The sequence below is a fragment of the Medicago sativa genome, chromosome 8, assembly GCF_051527215.1.
Source record: "Medicago sativa cultivar Bolivia chromosome 8, Bolivia_mono, whole genome shotgun sequence".
Classification (NCBI taxonomy): domain Eukaryota; kingdom Viridiplantae; phylum Streptophyta; class Magnoliopsida; order Fabales; family Fabaceae; genus Medicago; species Medicago sativa.
The window spans coordinates 25,858,586-25,880,273 of record NC_140756.1 but is presented as its reverse complement, the minus strand read 5'-3'; the positions used below and the strand labels follow the sequence as shown (position 1 = coordinate 25,880,273).

Here is a 21,688-nt window from a genome sequence, read left to right as displayed (position 1 = left end):
ATGTCAGATTTATGTTACTTGGCATATATACATCATAATCAACATTTTTATGTCAGAGTTGTGTTACTGAAAATACGTACATCATTCATCCTTCGTCATTTTTATGCAATATGATATGATGCATGAAGACTCGCTAACAACATATAGAAAATACATCAACAAAAAAAAATCATATTCACAACATAGTTCTTTTCATCATTTTACTTGTGATTATAAAACAAGTATGTCATTCGTCATTATTCAACATTATACAACATGTTTATTACTTCATCATTCTATCTTTTACAACATAGTAACAAATCTTCTCCATTAAAACAAATAACACACATATATGCTTGCAAAAACAAAAACACATACACATTTATATTTTATTTATATAACAATATAATTTTATTTTGAGTATTCAATAGTTATTTATGTTTATAACTTTTTTTATTGATATAAATATCTCATCAAACTACAAATATTATTTGTCTTTATCCATGTAATGTTTTATTTAATTTTTCTAATTAATTTCTGATATTTTTTGTATGAATAATTAAGATCTAATTAATTTTTAACATAATTTGACTCAATCAAATTGTTTTATTTATTTTTCAAAATTTTATTCAATTATGCGTTTTTAGAATTTCAACGCTCAAAGATGTTTTTGAAATTTGGCAATGATTTTACGGAGCCTCAGGTAATGAAAACTGCAGTGCTCTACAAAACAGATTCAATGTATAATGTGGAGTTTTTTGACATCGGTGTTGCAGAAAAACAACTATATATCGAGAAAATTGTACTCTTTATAGCAAGGGAATAGAGGCATGGTTATTGATTCGGATTGTTCTTTATTATCTATTGTGAGTAGGGCTTACCATATACTAATAAGTGCTTTACAAGACCATTTAAAAAAGAAACCGTAATTTCAAAGAGATCCCCTGTAATTTCAAAAAGAACCCTGAAACGGCTGATTTGTGTTATAAAACTGAAAGAATACTAAATTACCGTGGGGTTCCAACAGTTACATTTTACTTTGGTAATGTTAAATTCACCATTTCAACGGTGGTGCTCAAGAACAGTATTGCCTAATGATAGACGAAGATGACGATGGTAACATGCTCGAAGCGTACCAACAAGCCTTGTTTGATTATAATACCATTGCAGAGCATGTCAGGTTTAAACACCAACATTGTGGTGGAACCAACAACCATTCTAACATCTGACCCAAATTCAGTAGTAATTTGAATCATAAATACAATTGGTACACGTATAATAATAATGATTTTGATTTTTTTTCTCTTTATAATTGCAGTCCTGATGATTGGAAACCAGGATACATATCATTGTTTTTGTCCTAGATACATATCATTGGAAACCAGTATTTCTTGGAAAAACAATCATTTATTTTGAACTTTGATGTGATTATTCTTTTCTTGGATTATTTCTTTTGCTTTCTCACCTCTCTTTCCAGCAACAACTTATTTCAACACATGACTATGGAAGTAAGTGATTTTAATTTGTTTTACTATTTGCTTTTGAGGTGAAAGAAGATTATTCCACTACATTTATTAGCTAAACTTATGGCAACTTGTTAAGTTGTTTAATTTATTGTATGAATTCTGAATTTTCAACGTCTTGTTTTAACTTTATCGATTCTTTTTTTTTTTTTTAGTTAAAATTCGTTTTAACCAATTATTTTCTTATGAAAACAAGATAAAAAGAGCAACAATAAAAAAAGAGGGAAGACATAGTGCCTAAAAACACTCGAGAAGACACATTCAACAACACTAGCAAAAAATTTAAAAGTAATCAATTTTGACATCCATCGTTTACATCCATTACATCCGTCGTTTATATGCAAGGTGTAACACACTGTTTTCCCAACATATAAATATTATAAAATAAATCAAAGTTTTTCACAAACAAGATGTCACATTTCGTTCTTCAAAATATCATTAAATATAAATAGAGTTAAAATCTACTCTTTATTTAAAACAACTGCTGTAAATAATTTCAAACATGTCGCAGCGGAAAAATTCTTAAATGTTTAAACAAATACTTGGCACTAAAGGCCTCAACATAAACAACTTATTATACAATCTATTTCAATGGTCCATCAACATAAATCATACAAACACGTAACAAAAAGGAAACGATGTAAAGATCCCCATCTCGTTACTTATCAGAGCAACCCTAAGACGACGCGTGAGTGAGTCAACTCACATTAATAGCTAATCTTGGTTATCTGCACGTTACCCACGTAGAGGCAACATTCAAACAGAAAGGGTGAGATTCACATTCAATAATAATAAGCATATAATTTATCAACAGAATTTAACAACATAAATAACAATTTTAACATCATAAACAACATTTATACAATGTAAATGTTTCTCATAATTGCTTATTATCAACTTATTAAATATAACAACTTGGCAATACGACAACTCAACATCAAAGACATATGCAACGATAACTTCATCAACTTGACAACTTAATTATGTATGTGGTACCAATCAAGGCATCAAGCCCTCAACTTTAAATGAATGATATACATTCCAGGGGATAAACGCTCAACTTTAAATATGAATGACTAAGCATTCTAGGACATGAGCCCTCAACTTTAAATATGAATGATTAAGCATTCCAGGGGATGAGCCCTCAACTTTAATGATGATGCATGGACTCAACAACAATACAACAACAACCAACAACTTCAACGACATCGACAACAATTTACAACTTTAACGACATTGACGACAACAACGACAACGACGACAACAGCGACTTCGCATCATAATATCATAATTCATCAGTCATAAAAAGCATCATATAACATCGTATTAACAACAACAATTCATCAATTATGAACAACATCATGAAACAACATATTCATCAACATACACACTCATATAATAATTCATCAATCAAAGATATTCACGTCAAACCAAGTTAGATTCATCACAATTCAATCTTAATCAATCACATAAGCATAAACATAGGCCTCTTATAAACTATCAAGCATTAGTTCAATGTTCCACTAAGGTTCACTTGAGAAAATCCTAAGTTCGTCTCATAATTACCTAATTCAACGTAAAATATGTTCCAGCAAAAATATGAATCAAAACAGAAAAATAATTCATCATCTTAAACTCAAACACCTCATGTTCAATCGCCAAAACATAGCTTATTTTACGTGATCACTAAAAACGACATTTTAGCTCAAAAACCCGTTTTCTCCGATTCATTTTCACCCAAAACATTTCTCAAACATTCACATTCCCAAATCCATAAATACATACTCAATTATACACTTTAAAGACTTCATTAAACCCAATATTAATTTTGAGAAAGTTTCACGGTTCATATAAAAAGTTGTGCTGAAATTCCATAAAAATTCACTGTGACCTACATGCAGTAATTTGGTCATAACTCAAGTTCTTTAAATCCTTTTGAAGTCAAACCAACGGCATTAGAAAGCTAACATTCATACCTACAACTTTTGTGTTTACACCTAAGACCAATTCTACACCGATCAATACCAATTTTCATTTCAAATTCGAAAAAGTTGTACTGAAATTCATAAAAATTCAGTGTGACCTACGTGCAGTAATTTGACCATAACTCAAGTTCTATAAATCCTTTTGTAGTCAAACCAACGACATTAGAAAGCTAACATCCATACCTACAACTTTCGTGTTACACTTAAGACCCATTCTATACCGATCAATACCAATTTTCATTTGAAATTCGGGGCAGAGATGAAAAAGTTAGAAAAAAATCTTATATTACTCAAACTTCACATTCATTCAAAATCATCACAATCAACAACAACAACTAAACATAATTCATACCCAATTCATGATATAACATTAACAACAACAATCATCAACAACCACAACTCATAATCATGAATCCAACCATAAATCAACAACGACATAACATAAATCATCATTTGAGCATAATTCATGAAGTATCCAAACATATATACCAAGAGCATGCAATTTCATCATCAACAATTCACTTATCAACAAATTAACATACCCAAACATATCACTACAACTGGAGCACGAATTTCATCAATTAATTTGCAATTCAAAACCCTAACTTCTTTTCAAAACCCTAACTTCTCTAATAATTAAAATAAAACAACAACAAACATGTTAAACCCTATTTCAGAATTATAAACCCATTATTAGAGAAGCTATTCCCACCATTACCATAGATTGATTGACAGCAAGGTTCTACAGACTTCTCCTTCTCTGACTCTTCTCTTCTCTTTGTTTTCTCCCATATCCTTGTTTTCACTTATTCTAACTTAATTTCTCCTCTTTTTATATCACTAACCACTTCTCTTAATTCTACTTAAGCCCACTAAACTTCTTTGATTTCTAATTCAGCCACACAAGCCTACTTATTCTATTATTTAATCATATTCTAATAAATAATAAAATAAAACCACTTAATAAAATATCAACATACCACATAATCAAATAAATCATATAATTCGACTCTATCTCAATAAAATAATTAAATAAACAAATATAGGCTACTAATATATATCAACACATAACAAAAATATCACTTATCAAATAAGTTAATTAAATTTTAGAAGAACAGACTCTAAACTCAAATAAATAAATAAATAAATAATAAAATAGAGCATTACACAAGGTCCAGGGTTCAAACCTCGGCACCATAAAAAAAAAAATTGACATCCATCATTTACATCCATTACATAAAAAAAAAAATCACCCATCAAGTAACCAATATAAAAAACAACTCAAGAACTTTGGATTTTTTTTAATTCCAGTGAAGATGAATTTGTTTTTTTTTGTCAAGCTTGAATTTTTTATTTTAATTAATAAATAGATAAAAAAAATGGGAGGGAATAGTGTGTAGAAGGTGTATAATATTATTGTGAAGATTACATTAATCTAAAGGTAAAAAATTGTGGTTCAACATGGACCACTTTTTTCATAAGTCCATTTTATACGTAGCCTAGTTGGATAAACATGTCCCATTACTTTGTGTCCAAGAGTAAAGAGGGACAAAGATTCATTATTTTCCCTAAGATGGCTGGTAATGCAATATGTTGCAATTCTTTTATGGTTAAAAAAAAACTTTTAATTATGGCAATTAAAAGGAAAAACAAGATCAAGTATTATCATTTAAATATTAGGACTTAAATGTATTAATTATGTTTTATTTGTATTCAATAGGTCTAATTTCATAAGGACGTTATGATACATGCATAACAATTGTGATAAATAGTTTTTAGATTTTAGATCAATGATATGCTCTCATATCAATTGTATTTATTTCATACTAAAGAAAAATTCGGTATACATTTATTTTACTTTTAAATTATTGATTCATTGTACAAATGATTTCACCTATTTATGTGGAAAACACATCATTGAAAAAATACGAGTTATGATCTAAAATTGGTCACTCCTTTATTATTTTACATGGTATCAGTTGTTCCTTATCCACTTTGATATTAGTTGTCGTTTCCAATTGTTCATCATGTATGTACCACTAGTCCACCACTAGTTTCCCTTACAGTTGATCGCTCAGCAACAACAACCTCTAACATAGACTCTTGTGTCGGTCTTCACTATGATAATCTTGTAGTTGTTCTTGTTACTCCTTTGCAAACAGAAGATAAGTATATTTAATGGAGTTGTGCAATGCCAATGACACTTCGTTCCAAAAACAAACATGACTTTGTTGATGGATCACTTATCACTTCAAAGAAGAGATAATAAATATTTACCAGCGTCATATGGTATCGGGCACATAATTTTTCTCCTACTGTTGCAATATTAATAACGGAAAAATAACATTTCTTTTCAGTATTTTGCAGCATACATAATATATATTCTTTTTTATGTTGCTAATACATATTATATCCCAGACACTTGATATTTGGCCAATTCCTGCGTTACTAAACAAAATATCAAAAAATGACTTATGGGCCTACTTTTACTACATATATTCTCTATGCTACATTGAAGAGGTTAAGGGATCCTCATTTTCATCTCTGATTGTACCCTTCATTTGAGTCCCCCTCCAATTATATAATCCTCCACATTAAGTTGGACTTTCCATATTCTCTGTCGTCATTGGCATTGTCATCCACATCCACGTCTTCCTTATCATCCACATTATAGTGGCTCTGTTCTATTAAGTTATTAGGTTTCCCACTAAATCAACCTTTATATCTATCATTATTATTATTATCATCAACCACAAAATCAACGCTAGAAATGTGCAAAAAGGATCTGACATGGGTTGTTATTCGGATGCAGGTTGTGGTTGATTGTTATCCAACATGGTTAGTTTACACCTTTTTTTTGTAAACTGCAAAGACGTCTGTGTTGAGTATGTTAAGTTGTTATTTGTATTTCTATCTTGGCGATTTCATTTTTGAATGATGGATCAATAATTTCTTGCTAAACTTAACGTACTTCAGCTTTTCTTCTATCTACTACACATAATAGCTGGGAACTTGGGTTTAACTGTTAACATTTAGTTGTAATATATGTAAAATTGTTATATGGAATGGAGGAAAGTGGCATAATGATTGAAATTGCTATCATTGGTTTAAGTCACCGAATTAACCTGCTACTAATGCTTGGTAAGAGTGCAAATAAAACATATTCCGTACGGATTCAACCCTTTCCATGTATCCCACTGTCTTGGCAGTTTTATAGGGACGACAATAGATATGGTAAGTATAAACTTTATACATTATGAATTTTTGGATTTCCATTGTCTTTAGGTTGTTACAGGGTATAAATATAATATGGTGTTGGTTCTAAATTTGTTGACTTGACCTACTTTTATACAAAGATTGTAGATTATTGAGTTAGCCTACCTGCCATTATGGTAGACAGTTTTACCTTTCCAAAGGTTGCCTGATATATTTTATTATAATTGTCGATGTTTATGATAATTAAATTTAAATATTTTATTATTAATTTAATGATTTTACAATATAAAATTCATTTTATCGACTTCAACAATTTTCTAATATTACAATTTTATGTTGTACTTATTCATATTTTATAACAAGGCTTAAAACTATATATTAAGGGTATTGTGAACTAAAAATAGAGAAAAATATGTGTAACATTTTTGATTATATTAAAATCGGTTTCCAATTTCCCTTTACTCTTTATATTCTTTGTTATATTTTTGTCGCTAGACTATTAGAAATAAAAATAATAATTATCAATAGAATAAAGTGTATATTTTAAGTAATATAGGAAGGGGAATGTAATTCGGACTTCTCTCAAGGGATGGGTTTAATTTTCTCTGATATGTTTTGTATAAGAGGGTATAAGAGTGTATATTTTGATATAAGAGGGAAGGGTAGTATAATTTAAACATCTCTTAAGAGACGGAAGTATAATTTGCTAAAAAATATATAAATAGTTTTTCATATTGAAGCCATATTTATGACGTCGTTGTTGTTTACACCGATGGTCTGGTGTATGATAGAATGGCAGAAATGAATTATTTATATTTTTCAGTGTTGTAAAAATTCTTCATAGTTATCTATGCCATTGTCTATGAGAGCTTGACGGACATTAATCCTTTCCATTTTATACTCTAATATTTTCTCAAATGTCCACGACTCTGTGTTTAATGTATAATGATCAATGTACAATAATAATCTTCAATGTGCACCATTCATAATTGCTGATGTATATGATTTCACAAAATTGATTGAGGCATAAAAAATAATAGCAACCAACATTATGTAATTCTTCAAGAAGAACAACTTGGTGCATTTTGTGATCCCCCAACCTGTAATCACAGACAACCCAACTTGCAAATAAGAGAATGATGAAGCTCTTAGAAGATTTGGGAGTCAAACAAACCTTAATCTCCGTTGAGCATGCTTAGACCAACCATCAGGTGGAGTCAAGAAATGAGGACCTCCTGAGGGAACAAAAAAGGAGGTTGGAGGACACAAAGGCAATTCTGCCTAGGTACTACCATATGTCCTCTGCGGGTACAGAACAACCGCCCACTCCACTATTGGGGAGACCCATTTCAGGCTCACTTACGACTTTGAGGCTCCAATACATGTCGAAATAGGGGACTTAACTGGAGGACTGCACCCCAGTTTGGGAGGAGTTCGGATTCTAAGATGAAACCAAGTGTTTTTTACCCTTCATATAGGTCGTAGTGAAGTGGGCCACAACAACCAAGTACAAAAGAAATGTCAAACCTAGAAAACTTCGAGTTGGGGGACTTGTTATCCAAAAAGTTGATGTCGGAGGGAAAAATGTCAGAGGGGGCAAACTAGCCCCAAACTAGGTAGGCCTGTAAAGAGTAAAAGCGAGTACGGGTACAAGAGCCAACATAGTCGAGACCCTCCCTGAAGGCGTGATCCCGAGTATTTTAAATGAAGCAAAATATAAATTGTACTATAAATAAGTACTTATTGTATTTTGTTTTCTTATAAGTTAATGCTGATCAACTTTGAGATTTAATCAACTATTTTTTTTTTTATCTTCTTACATCTCCATTAGTTCAAATTTTCTATTGAAGCTTGATATGCTTCACTTTCTCATCACCTTCGTGGCATTTCTCAAGAATGTCTCATATTTCTTTTGCTTTTGTAATCTTTGAGATTTTCTCAAAGTTACTTCCATCATCACCTTGTTGAATATAGAACTAAGCTGTACAATTCTTTATCTTTAAATCCATATGCGCATTTGTTTGTGCTTCTGTTGCATTTGCACCCAGTTTTTCATAACCATTCTGCACAACCTAAATCATATCATTTGTCCCAAATAGAGTCTTTATCACATCACTCAATCTTTTCCAGTTTCAACCTTCAAGAATTGGGAGATGAGTGTTGAAACTGTTGCTACCATTCATGGTTTCTTGCATGTTTCAACCTAAATCATGATTGTGTGATTTTGAATCCCTTTTGTTCCACCCTTAAATCAAAACTGTGGCTCTTGATGCCAATTTGTCATCACAACAATGATAACTTGCACTACAAGTTATCTGTTTTCTGAGAGAGAATTGAGAAATTGAGAGAGGAAGAGGAAAATGTTCTGGTGGATGTAAACTTATTGTTCTCATTAGTTATGAAATTGTGTTTACATCATACTTATATACACGCTTATATACATTACTTGTTTGATCAAGTAATCAATCAAAAACTAACAAAATTTGCTTAAAAGTAGCTAACAAACCTAACAAATTATTTAACTACTTTCCATCCTAACTAACTTGAGTTTGACTCGACTAATTTGATTTATAAAACTAACAAAAACCAAAATAAAAAGATATCATCAATTATTGTAGCTTCTTAAGCTTCTTATATGACAGGTTGTGGGGGAAATTACTTCACTTTTTTTATCCAATTCATAGTTACTACATACAAGTGTGAATAAATTCAAGTGGTTTGTGTTCCAGAATTTAAAAGTGTGAATAAAGAGTTCTGCAAAATTGTGAGTGTCCGTGTTTGGAGCGTGTGACCGTCTTATTGATTATATATATATATATATATATATATATATATATATATATATATATGGGTTTTACTAGAAGCCACCCATGAATGTGTCTTTTAGTAACCCACACCTCAAGATGTGATTATCCACTTTTTAGTTATAAACTTGCTAAAAGACACATTCATAAAAGGTGTCTTCTAGCAAAACCATATATATATATATATATACACACACACACTTTATTTTATTGTCTTTTTTTGGGTAGGTGAGGTAGGGTAAAAATCTTCTCTTATATTCAAGATCAAAAAGAGTATTTGTAACAAATCAATTATAGAATATGTTTCTCTCACACTTTAATTTGCTTAACATTTCTTTAGATATTCATATGTTTAGAATAAAAATAAAATTTATAGGTATGTGAACATTTTGATCCATGAGATGATATTAAAGGAATTTCAAAATAATATACGAATTTGAAAATATCTTTGATTATATTAGTCTTTTTTAATAGGCAATTCAATCATTAAAATTATATATTTCGTGTGAATTATTATGATTAAATTATTTTGAATTACTTCTTAGTGTTTTTATCATAGTTTTTTTTGTGTGTTAACCTTTCTAGTTCCTAGAGAAAAATGACTCTGATAATACGGAGTTTAACTATGAGATAAGTGACAAAAAAATGTTTCGTCTAAAAATCAAACTCATTAATTGTTGTGAATTTGGTACTCAAAATTACACCAATAAACTTAGATGTGTGGAGCAAAAGGAAAGTAGTAATCAATATCAAAGTAACCTCAAGCAACAACAATGACAAACATAAATCAAATCTAAGAGTCAAGTGTAAAACACAAAACCACAAGCATAAGATAAAGAGAGGGGAGAATCAAACACACCAATTGATTTTACCTAGTTAGGTCCAACAATGACCTACTCTATGGAAGAGATTGATCTCTCCAATTTATTATCAATGAACTCTTTACAAAGAGATACAAAAGGGTTACAAGAAATTAGCTTAATCAACCTCTCCAAGAACAAAACTCAATTTCTACCATTTTCTCAATCTCTTCCCAAGAACAGAAATACTCTATGATTTCACTCACTCAAGGTGCTTACAAATGTTTCCTCAACCCAAGAGAACATCTCATCAAAGACTCTCAACCCTAAAGCAAGTATAGTCTGACCAAGAATTGCTTTGTCTAGAAATCAAACTTGGGTTCTTTCGAACGATTCATCATTTGATATAACTCATTAACTATTTGAGCTCAATTATTTGGTTTATTATAGTGGTTTTTTAATTGGATGAAAAACAAAGACAACAAAAAAGAGAAATTACAATCTTAACTTTCCCCGGTCTTTATTATAAGAAAAAACAAAAAAAAAACATCAAAATCATTGCAATGGTTATTTATTTTAATTTTTTAATATTTTTACAAATATACCTTTATAGTAAATTGTGAAACATTGAATACATCTACTAATATTAAAAAACAAATATTACATAAGGGGTAAAAAAAACTTTTAAACAATAACTAAACCGAAAAAGTTGTGACATTTAAAAAAAAATCTAAAAAAATTCTTATAATAAAGACCAAAAGAGTATTTTTACAAGGCAACCAATATACTTATTTCCTTCTATAAGATTGTGATGAAAGAAGATATACTATATATAATCTCAAAACTGTCTAATATGATTAACAAAATAGTTGGAACAAAAAACTGTCTAATATGATTAACAAAATAGTTGGAACAAAAACTGTCTAATTTGGGTTTGTTCTACTGGCGAATCTACACACAATTTTTTGTGATATGAATATAAAAACTTTTTTTTTTAAGGAAGAATGTAAAAACTATTGTATACTCAAATATATGTAAAAAAGTAAATTTTATTTAGGCATCTGGGATTTTTTATGGGGAAGACTTTGGTGTTTTAGATATACAAGCAAAATTCTAACAAATTTTATTTATTTAATATTAGTATTCTAGAAAATTCTTTAATAGAACAAGTTTTCATACCAAATTAAATAAAAAGATAAAAGAATTCAAAAGTGAAATGTGTCCTTACTCTCTATTCCTTTTTTTGCTCTCTAAAGTTTTTAACCAATCAAAATAGAGAAAAATAATGCTGTTCCTAAAGTTGTCATAGAATATTATACTGATATCATTATTCAACACAAAATTATAGGAGTATTATCTAAGTTTTCATTTTTGGAAATGATAAATACAACTAAAGAGTTGTTTTATGAATGTCTAGCAAATTGTTTTCATTGGCCGTATACATCGGCCGCTCAATACATTGGTCCACCATGATTTTCACTTAACAAGATTTTAGAGTATTCTCTCTTTCTTTAAACAATTAGCATAGTAAAATTTTTTGGAATGTGCTTCGCTACGCACTTCCTTTGGTCACATTTATAAACAACTATTCATTTTTTAGATTTATTATACAATTGATGCATCTAAACTATATTAAGTTCAAATACATAAATTATTTGATGAATCTAAAAACAAAATATTTGGTTATAAATATGACCGGAGGAAATATAACACTATCAACTTTTTAGGTAAAGGAGTAATTTTTTTATGGTCATGTTAACCAGTGTCCCGGGGGCACTAGTTAAGAAAACCATAAAGAGAAAGTTTTAAATTAAAAAATATACTTTATTGACTTTGAAGGGATTGACAACACAATTTCCAATACAATACATACTATATTTGCTTCTTAACCAGTGCCCTGGGGGCACCGGTTAACATTACCCCTTTTTTTATTAAAAAAAAAATGAAACTCTTAATAACTTAGTTTTGCTTAAGGGGAATGATGTATCTCGCAAGAGAGTATATCGCGAATTGCTCGCGACGTTTATTCCATCACTTCCACTTTTTCATTGACCCCACATTATTTCAAACACCTCCCATGAATTCCTATTTCCTTGAATTTTTATTGGTCTATTTCAATTTCAGGATGCTTCGTGATGTTTTTCTTAGTTGAACATAGCATCGCTCTTTGCTCAATTAGAAGAGAAGAACGTTAACAACAATCATTTTAACATACTCTTTCTAACATTTATTATTTTATTAGAGGAAATACACGTTACGCGAGATTTATTCTTAAAATGGTGGGATGACTCACGTATATTTAATCTTTTTTTTTTAAACGACACGTATATTTAATCTAATAAGTAAAATAGTAAATGTTACAAAAGTGTGTTAAAATAAGTTATGTTAGCATGCTGGTCAGTGGTCAATAGAGGAATCACTATCTGTGTAGTTGGAATAGTTGGTGTGTTTGACTTAAATGAGTTTTTCCTTTTGATAAGTGCTTTAAATATTTACAACGTACACCGGCTATTTAATGTGTATCTCATAATCATTGAACATTTTGACTTCTTAAAAGTTTAGGGTGGGAATAGGCCAGGCCGCTCGTCAGGGGCCTATGACTCGGCCTACTAAAAGCTCGGCTCGGCCTAACTCGTTTAATAAATGGGTCAAGCTTAAGCTTTTTAAAAAGCCTATTAATTTAATTAGGTCAGGCTTAGGCTTATAAAAAAGCCTATCAAGCCTACCAGGCCGGCCGTATACGAGTATATTACATTTTTCCATATATATTATTTATTTTTATATATATAGAAAAGAATCACTAATCCTTCAAATTCTCATACCACAATTATTATTTTGTATGACATTGCTATTGATATATTTATATATATGTGTGAACTATTAAGGCTTGCTACTAATATGCCTAAGGTCAATATAGTTATTAGATTAAATTTGAAATTGAAATCTTTGCTGTTATCATACATGATTATTCTTAAGTTTTTATCCATCTATAAATTTTACAATTGTGTTTCATTAGTTTAATCTGTATCTAATTAATGGTTTATCTCTGTATTAAGTATGTTGCACAAATTGAAAGGAAAAAAAAATTGATGAACAGACTCTGTTTGAAATTTGTAACACAAACTAAACTTTTAAACAGGTTAATAGGACATGCCAGACTTTTAAAAAGGTCGGGTCATGCTTAAAATAAAGCCTTTGACAGGTAAAAGGCCAAGGCTTAGGCCTTAGTTTTTTCAACTAGGCCTAGCCTATTTAAGCATAGCTCGGTTCGGCCCGGCTCATTCTCACCCCTACTTAAAACCTTTATCATCGCTCCTTGAGCCTTGGAGCACTTTCATTATTATCGTGTGATTATTACTACTCCATTTTTCCTTTTTTTTTTTTTGATGGATTATGATCCTCACTCAAAATACTTACTCCTCTTTGAGTCTCTTATTCACCTAATTACTGCAGTAGTAATTAGGAATTGGATTACCAATTGTAACTTCTTGACACAGTTAAGCTCTCTCAACCGTCTGATTTAGATCTACAGTTGAGATTATTTTACTAAATAAAATTGTTTATGTTATCTAATCCGTCCAATCTCAAATCAATGTCGAGATTAACTATTGTGTGAAACAAAGTGACATTTTATTATGGGAAATGCTTCTTATAGCGAAGCAAATCCGCGCGACGGTATCACGATTGCATTGTTAGTTGTAATTGCAAATTTACTGCACATTCTTATTTTTCATCCAACCATCCGTGTTGTCCACCAATGAAGATCTAAGGGTGCTACTTCTTCGTGAAATGTCTCGTGATGTTTTATTGCTTGAAATAGCAGTGCTATTTTATTATTATAGACGATCTAAATCCAATTAATTAGTACTACTCTCTTCCTTCTTAATTATAACGACTCTTCCAATTTTTATTTGTCTCTTTATGTAAGATTTAAAAAAAAAAAAATCTATACATATAAAGTATCAGTGATTTTTTTACGACAAATGTCTTTATTTAATTTATGATTGGAAAACATAAATTATTTTTCTCTTTTTTATGATATCAATAATTATAGGAGTGATATATGAAAGTAACATATTTTTGGCAAATTTACTCTTAAAAATACTTTTTTAGTCACTCAAAACTTTGTTGGAGAGACTTATGAATAAGAGATGAAGGGAGTATCTTTCTCCCTTTTGCTTTCCCTTTTTTCATCATTTCATCATTTTATTATTTTTATTTATTTTTTCTCTTGAGCTGAAGGTGAAAAACATGATGCAGCTGGTGGCGACTATGGACGAGTAGAATACATAGAAGACTAGTGTTAATGACATTCACTTACAAACTTTTTTTTAGCATGTATTCTTTTAATCGAATGAAATTTATGCGTGTCTCACCACCACTTTGTGTGAGTCTATTAAAAAAGTGTTAAAGTGAGATTACTTTCATTAAAAAAGGATAAACATTGATGCATCATGCATGCATGTTCCTGAAATACATACACACAAAAAAGCAACAAATAATTAACCAAATTAAGTGTAGTGGTCCTTCCTATCAATAACATTGAGCACAACAGATTAGACATAGCTCTCTCTCACATTAATAGTCAAATCTATAAGGTACGTATTTACATGAAGGATTCAACAAGCTGTCTATTTCCATTGCATTCAACTTTTGGGCTAGCTTGATTTAAAAAGGTCGTGATGTGGGAATTATGTGTCTTTGAAAGGTATGAACTCAACGACTTACCCTTTATTTCTGTGCCACCATAACTATAGGACCTATATTTCCGGGTTTGAATTTCAGACCAGGATCATGTTAACACATTCTTATATACTTCAATATTCTTATAGGATATGAACCCGTCTCCTTAATTAGAATTATATGCATTTTCGTACTATGTTCCTATCTTTGTAGTATTATTTTGCCTGGTGATCAAATTGTAATCGATTTGTTGAAACCAGTGAGATACATGTACATTCATATGGGCATTGGCGGAGCTACGAAAAAAAAGTTCGGGTGGGCCCCTAAAATTAAACGTTGAAAAATTGTTTAAAGTCTCTCAAAATAGACCTATAATTGAATTATTTAAATTTTTCGGGTGGGCCACTACACCACTTGGCGGAAAATTGGATCAGCCGAAACCTAAAACCGACACAAAATTGTATAAAGTCTCGCAAAATAGACCTATAATCGTTAATTTTTTCGGGTGGGCCGTGGCCCACCCTAGCCCATGAAGGGCTCCGCCACTGCATATGGGACACGTTGATTTTTACGATGTATAAACACTTGCGATGAGACTTCGAAGGAGTCTTAAAACATATGAGTGAATCATCATTCATCACATTGAACTTAGCAATTACAAGTGAGTTTTGATACCACATTTTTACTTAAAACTTTAAGATATACGAGTCTTTTCATTTATATGTTGGTCAAAATATACTCTTCCGCACAATATAAAAATTTTAATTTACACTTGGCATATACATTCTCTCCTTCAACCACGAAACTCTCCACATCATTGATCCAACAAATATCACTTCTTCTCCCCCACCAAGTTGAACCAAACTCCAATACAACCGGTGGAATTTTCGTGGAACCTTAAAACATTAGGGAGGATCATTACATCAAGCTAAGAAAATCAAAAAGTGAGTTTGAACATCATTTTGGCCCTTCTAATATATGCTTACTTTCTGCTTTAGTCCCTTGATTGTATTTTCCTTAGTTTTTGTCCATGCAGTTGAAGATTTTATTGTTTTAGACACTGATGTAATTTTCTCGTTCAAGATAGATAATGTGGCATATTAATATACACACACACACTTTAAACCAACGAAGATTGAGATTAGTACAGTAGGTTAGACATTTATAACGTGGTGAATCAATGTTTGAATCTTTGTTGAAAGAGATGTCTATATCAAGTGTTCGATAGTGTTACAAATAATACCTTCAATAAAAATCCATGAGAAAAAATTCAAAACATATTGAAAATTCTTACCAATGCCCCACAATCATCAACAACCACCTCCTTATTTCAATGTAAAATTACCCAATTCTTCTAGTCATTTATAAGCGAATTTGTTTTATCTGCTCATTATAAGGCAAAGAGAGTAATTTGTGTGATGATTTCCTCCATCTAATTACATTTATAAGCAAATATTGTTTTGTCAGCTTCATTGAATCATTTATGTATTTGAACTGTACTATAGTCTAAATACATCAGTTATAAATCTTATCAGATGAAGTATTTTACATTTATAGGTTTCATGGATTCTTTTAGAATTTTTATAGAACCTAGTAATCTTAATACTAGTGCAAAGAAATATTTTGTAGAAAGACCATTAAATACATCAGTTATAAATCTTATCAGATGAAGTATTTTACATTTATGGGTTTCATGGATTCTTTTAGAATTTTTTATAGAACCTAGTAATCTTAATACTAGTGCAAAGAAATATTTTGTAAAAAAACCATGTTACATGACCAAATCATCTAATACAATCAATCAATTTTATCGGGGACTCATTTATTCGATCAAGGATCCCAAGCACATATCACACACAAATCAACCCTGGTTGGGGGCTTAGATGGTATGACTTTACTACGTGTGGTGAACAATATACACTTCAAACTTGTATATTAATAATAATGATTAAAATCGTGGTTAATTATGTTCAATAAATGATTATGGAACTGTGGTAGATTTTTATATTCACTAATCATCTACTTGTAATTAACTACATATTTAATTTGAATTAACCATATAAGTTGATATCAAAATTTAATGTCAAATTTGTGTGATAAAACAATACAACTCTCAAAGTATGATCAAACAAAACATGTTAATCCCTTAACATGAATGCCAAATGATATTGGAACTAACTACTTACAGGTTGGGTTTGCTAATGGAAATGTAATTTTTGAGATCATCTTTGTATATTTGGATATATCACGCTCAAATCACTTGAAGCAATTTTTATATGAATCCGCCTCTTTGTATTTCCTCACAATATTGACATGTTGCTTCTATATAAATAGTACTCCCTCCGTCCCAATTTATCTGACCCCTTGACTCATTTCACACAGATTAAGAAAAATGTATAAATAAAGGGGAAAGTGAAATATATTGTATTGGGAATGATAAAAGTAGTATTATTTAGTGTTATATTGTATTGGGAATGATAAAAGTTGTATTGAAAATTGAAATGGGTCAGTTATTTTGGGACACTTTTTTTTAGAAAATGGGTCAGTTATTCCGGGACGGAGGGAGTAGCATTTTCATTATTCCAAGTTAACATATTTTCCTATGATTGATTATTTTGACGTTGTGTAAAAATATTAGTAAAAAAATAAAAATACGCAAGAGATAGATTTAAGATAAAATTACACTTCCCTCTCCTTAAAGATGGTTGAATTACACTTCTCTCTCTTCTTATGGTAAAATATACACTCCTCTCCCTTGAAAAGTAAAATTTATACTCTCCTCCCCTATAAGATGCTTGAACTACAACCCCCTCCCTTAATAATTAAATATGCACTACACTTTAATCTATTTTAACATAAATAAATATTTTTATGATATATACTAATTTTGAACCACCATTTATGAAAAATAAATTCATTTCTTTATAATTTAAATGTCAATGATAATTAAATTTAAATATTTTGCTATTAATTTTATAATTTAGAATATAAAATTAACTTTTAAATAATCATACTTTATTGTCTTTAGTAATTTTTCACATATTTTAATTTTATTTTGTGTTGTTTCGTATTTTATAATAGGGTTTAAAACTATATGTTAGTGAAATTGTGAATAAAAAATAGCGAAAAATATGTATTCAAATTTTGATTATACGAAAATAGACCCGCAATACTATTTTTTTTCAAAGTGTGTTAGATATTATAAATAAAAAAAATATATCGAGGGAGCAAAGTGTAGATTTTAACATAAGAGGGGAAGAGAATGTAATTCAAGCTTCTCTTAGGGGAGGGTAGTGAAATGTTTTCTAATATGTTTTGAATAAGAGGGGAGTGGAGTGTATATTTTTACACAAGAGGGGAGGAGAGTGTAATTTAACCATCTTTAAGGGGAGGGGAGTGTAATTTACTCTAGATTTAAATGGGCAGTGTTTATTATTATTTATTTAAAATATAAGGGAATACAATCTGAATTTACATTTCACTAATCCAACAATATCAATTCAATTCATGTGTTTACAACTATTTGATCTTATTACAAACAATCAACAATGTCTATTCTTCTAGAATAAACCAAATTTTATTTGATGATATGCATCTTATGCAAAAAAAAAAAAAAAACCCAATCGAAAGCTAATCCTTGCAGAGAGTAGTTGATGTTGTTTGTAAAAGAAACGCAAGAAATCATTTTAGATCATAAATCGGAAATCCTAGATTTTTTTCACAAGCAACCCAATTTCAATTGATTAAAACCCAATTCTTGCTCATTATAATTGTTGATATCATTGTTTGGACAACAAAAACTTTTGAAAACACCCACAATTCTTTAGAAAACACCAACAATTTTTTCATACAATAAAACTACCAAAATGGTGAGGCACCATACCATCAAAACAGTGATGCAAGAGGTAGAAGAGTGAAAGTAAGCGAAGAGTCCATTTACACTACCGACAATGAGGAGGGTTTAGTATTTGAACAACACATCTGTGATACGCATAGTGAGGCTTGTCACCGACGAAAGCTTGACGGCAGTGGTAAGGAATAAGCGGCGAGGTGAGCGAAGCCGAAACATGGAAGGAGTGTCTTTTCACTTTCAACTTTTTGATTGAGTTGTTTATTTTTTCGCTTTCCCAAAGTGTATTTATTATTCAATTATGGAAAATGCTAAATTTAAAACAAAACTTTTATTGAAAGCTTCGCATTATTATGTCCGAGACTCGGAATGTAACTGATAGTTGATAACCATAATTTCGCAGTTACTAGACTGTTTAGTGCAATTTAGAGCATAAGTGAAATAACAAAATCCATTAAATAAAAACTTGGATTTTGATTATAAAATAGCTTGAAAAAACGACGATGCTATGAATTTGTTTGAAATCAACTCCTTAATTTTTTTTGAGTTCAGGTATACTTTATTTACAACTTACTCCATTTAGTCCATTTAGGATCTTGGATTAAAGACATGTGGCAAAAAAATATTCAAGGGTTGAGATTTAAAAATTAATAAAACATGTATTTTTTGAATTAAACTGAAGAAATTATAAACGTTCCTCTTCCTCTCTTTATCCTCTCATGCACATCTATGGCGGCCCACGTTCTAATTCATCTCTTGTATCCTCTCACGACGCTGAGCAAAGTAATATGAGCGTGTAATTTTATTAGTTGCGAGAGAATGATAAGGATGAGTTAGATTGCAGATTATATAGATACCGTAGAGTTTTGATTATTTTCTAGTATTCTTAAATATGATTGTTGTATTCAATTAAAGCAATAAGCTATCAAAAGAAAAATAATAGAAAAAGGAGTATGTATCTACCATTCACGAATCTGGGCACAATTACAGAAATGATTGTGAATCTATGGCATGAACAATGTTTTTCCGGTGCAGGGACGGACCTGTTAAGGTCCTGGAGTGGCAAGTGCCACACCAAACAAATCTAAATTTTTTTTTTGGGTCCAAAACACATGCATAGCCAAAAAAAATTAAACAAATGTAGTGCATTTGATGCAGCACAAAGAGTATTGTTCTACTTTTGCCTCATATTGTTCACTTATTTATATTATAGTTTGACTTTGTAAGCTTGCAAAGTAGCCAATGTAGGACTTAGTATCTATCTATGTTTTACAAAGCACATGCATATAACATGAAGAATTTTTTTGGCATATAGAGAACGAAATTACTTCTATAAAAAAATAGAGAATGAAATTAATTATTTAATTTAACATTAATAATAAGTAATATAAGTTTTTGTGATTATCAAGCTATATTTTTTTTGCTGCTTGTTGAAAAGTGGTTTTACAAAAGACCTAAAAATTGAATTTTTATTGTTAGCAACATATGTTTGTCAAGCTATTATTCGGTTTTGACTACTAAAATTGATTTTATATTGTTTTTTTTTCATTATCCATTACACTTGCACCTTGTACTTTATAGCATCGAATTATATATATATATATATATATATATATATATATATATATATATATATATATATATATATATATATATATATATATATAGTCCCAAAATATAAGCAAAAAAGACAAACTTTTATCTTATTTAATCTTTTTTTTAAAAAACTCTTTTCCAAGAAAAACTTTTGTTTATTATCATAAAATTAAATGCAAATTACATTCAATTTTATCTCTCTTTCATTTTTTCCATAACCAATAGCCAATGAAAATTGTTTTTACATCTTCCTATAAAACTTTTTCCAAACAAAACACAAAAAACTATACTCCAAATTCTTATGTTTTAGTTTTCTTAATAAATATGATTTTTTTTTTTTTTTTTGCTTATAATTTGGGACGGAGGAAGTATATATATATTTACATCTTGGACTATATGTATATGGAGGACGAAGTTGAAGCTAATGCCTCTGTGGTGAAAAGTGGAAGAAATTTGACTATACTTGAATTTAAACCGAAGAAAACTGGAAATTTGGTTTATCTTACTCATGCTACCTTCTATAACATGCCAGTTTCCAGCTTATGATCAGTTAGCTTTCTGGTGATTCTGCAATTCCATTTAATGTATGTAATAGCTAATCAATGAATTGTTGGAGGGGATGGACGAGGCAAATGCTTGGCGGTGGAGTCCGGATGAGGGTTAGATCATCCTACAAGGTGTTAAAGGAGGTATTGATTCTTGATGGTGAATTGAGTAGTTGGAGGAGGGAGTTTTTGGATATTTTGATGGTGAGTTGAGTAGTTGGATGGTTCTTTATTTTATTTTTGACAATATATGCAATGATTTTTATTAAAAAATTATTCTTTTCTCAAATTTGTTTCTTATTACTCATGCTGTATCATATTTAGGACCATTTAGGTTTTTTATTTTGACTGGGGGGTAGACCATTTAAGTTATGTTTTAGTCTTTTTACTCAATATTATACTTTTTTTATGAATTTAATTTGTACATATACTATCAATGTAATGTTTTACACCACCAAAAAATCAATGTAATGTTTTAAAAAGAATAATATACTATCAATGTAAACATTTTTTACATCGTCAATCAATTATAATCATTAAAAATGATATGACGACTTTAAACTAATGGTTTATAAAAATTAATTTTCTAATCCTTTTATTATGCTAATATATTTTTTAAATATGAAAAACTAATAACAAGCTAAAAAAACAATGCAAAGTCAAATACATTTTCCTCGTAATGATTCTAAACTCTTAACATAACACAT

General features: G+C 30.0%; 1 long non-coding RNA gene across 1 annotated transcript; it reads right to left on the bottom strand.

The window, feature by feature from the left end:
• Positions 1–1,867: 1,867 nt before the first annotated feature.
• On the bottom strand, positions 1,868–4,291 carry LOC146897925 (uncharacterized). The gene is made up of 2 exons (XR_015024226.1): positions 4,206–4,291; positions 1,868–2,230 (listed from the first exon to the last, which is right to left on the bottom strand). It is a non-coding gene; the product is annotated as an uncharacterized LOC146897925 (long non-coding RNA).
• Positions 4,292–21,688: the final 17,397 nt, after the last annotated feature.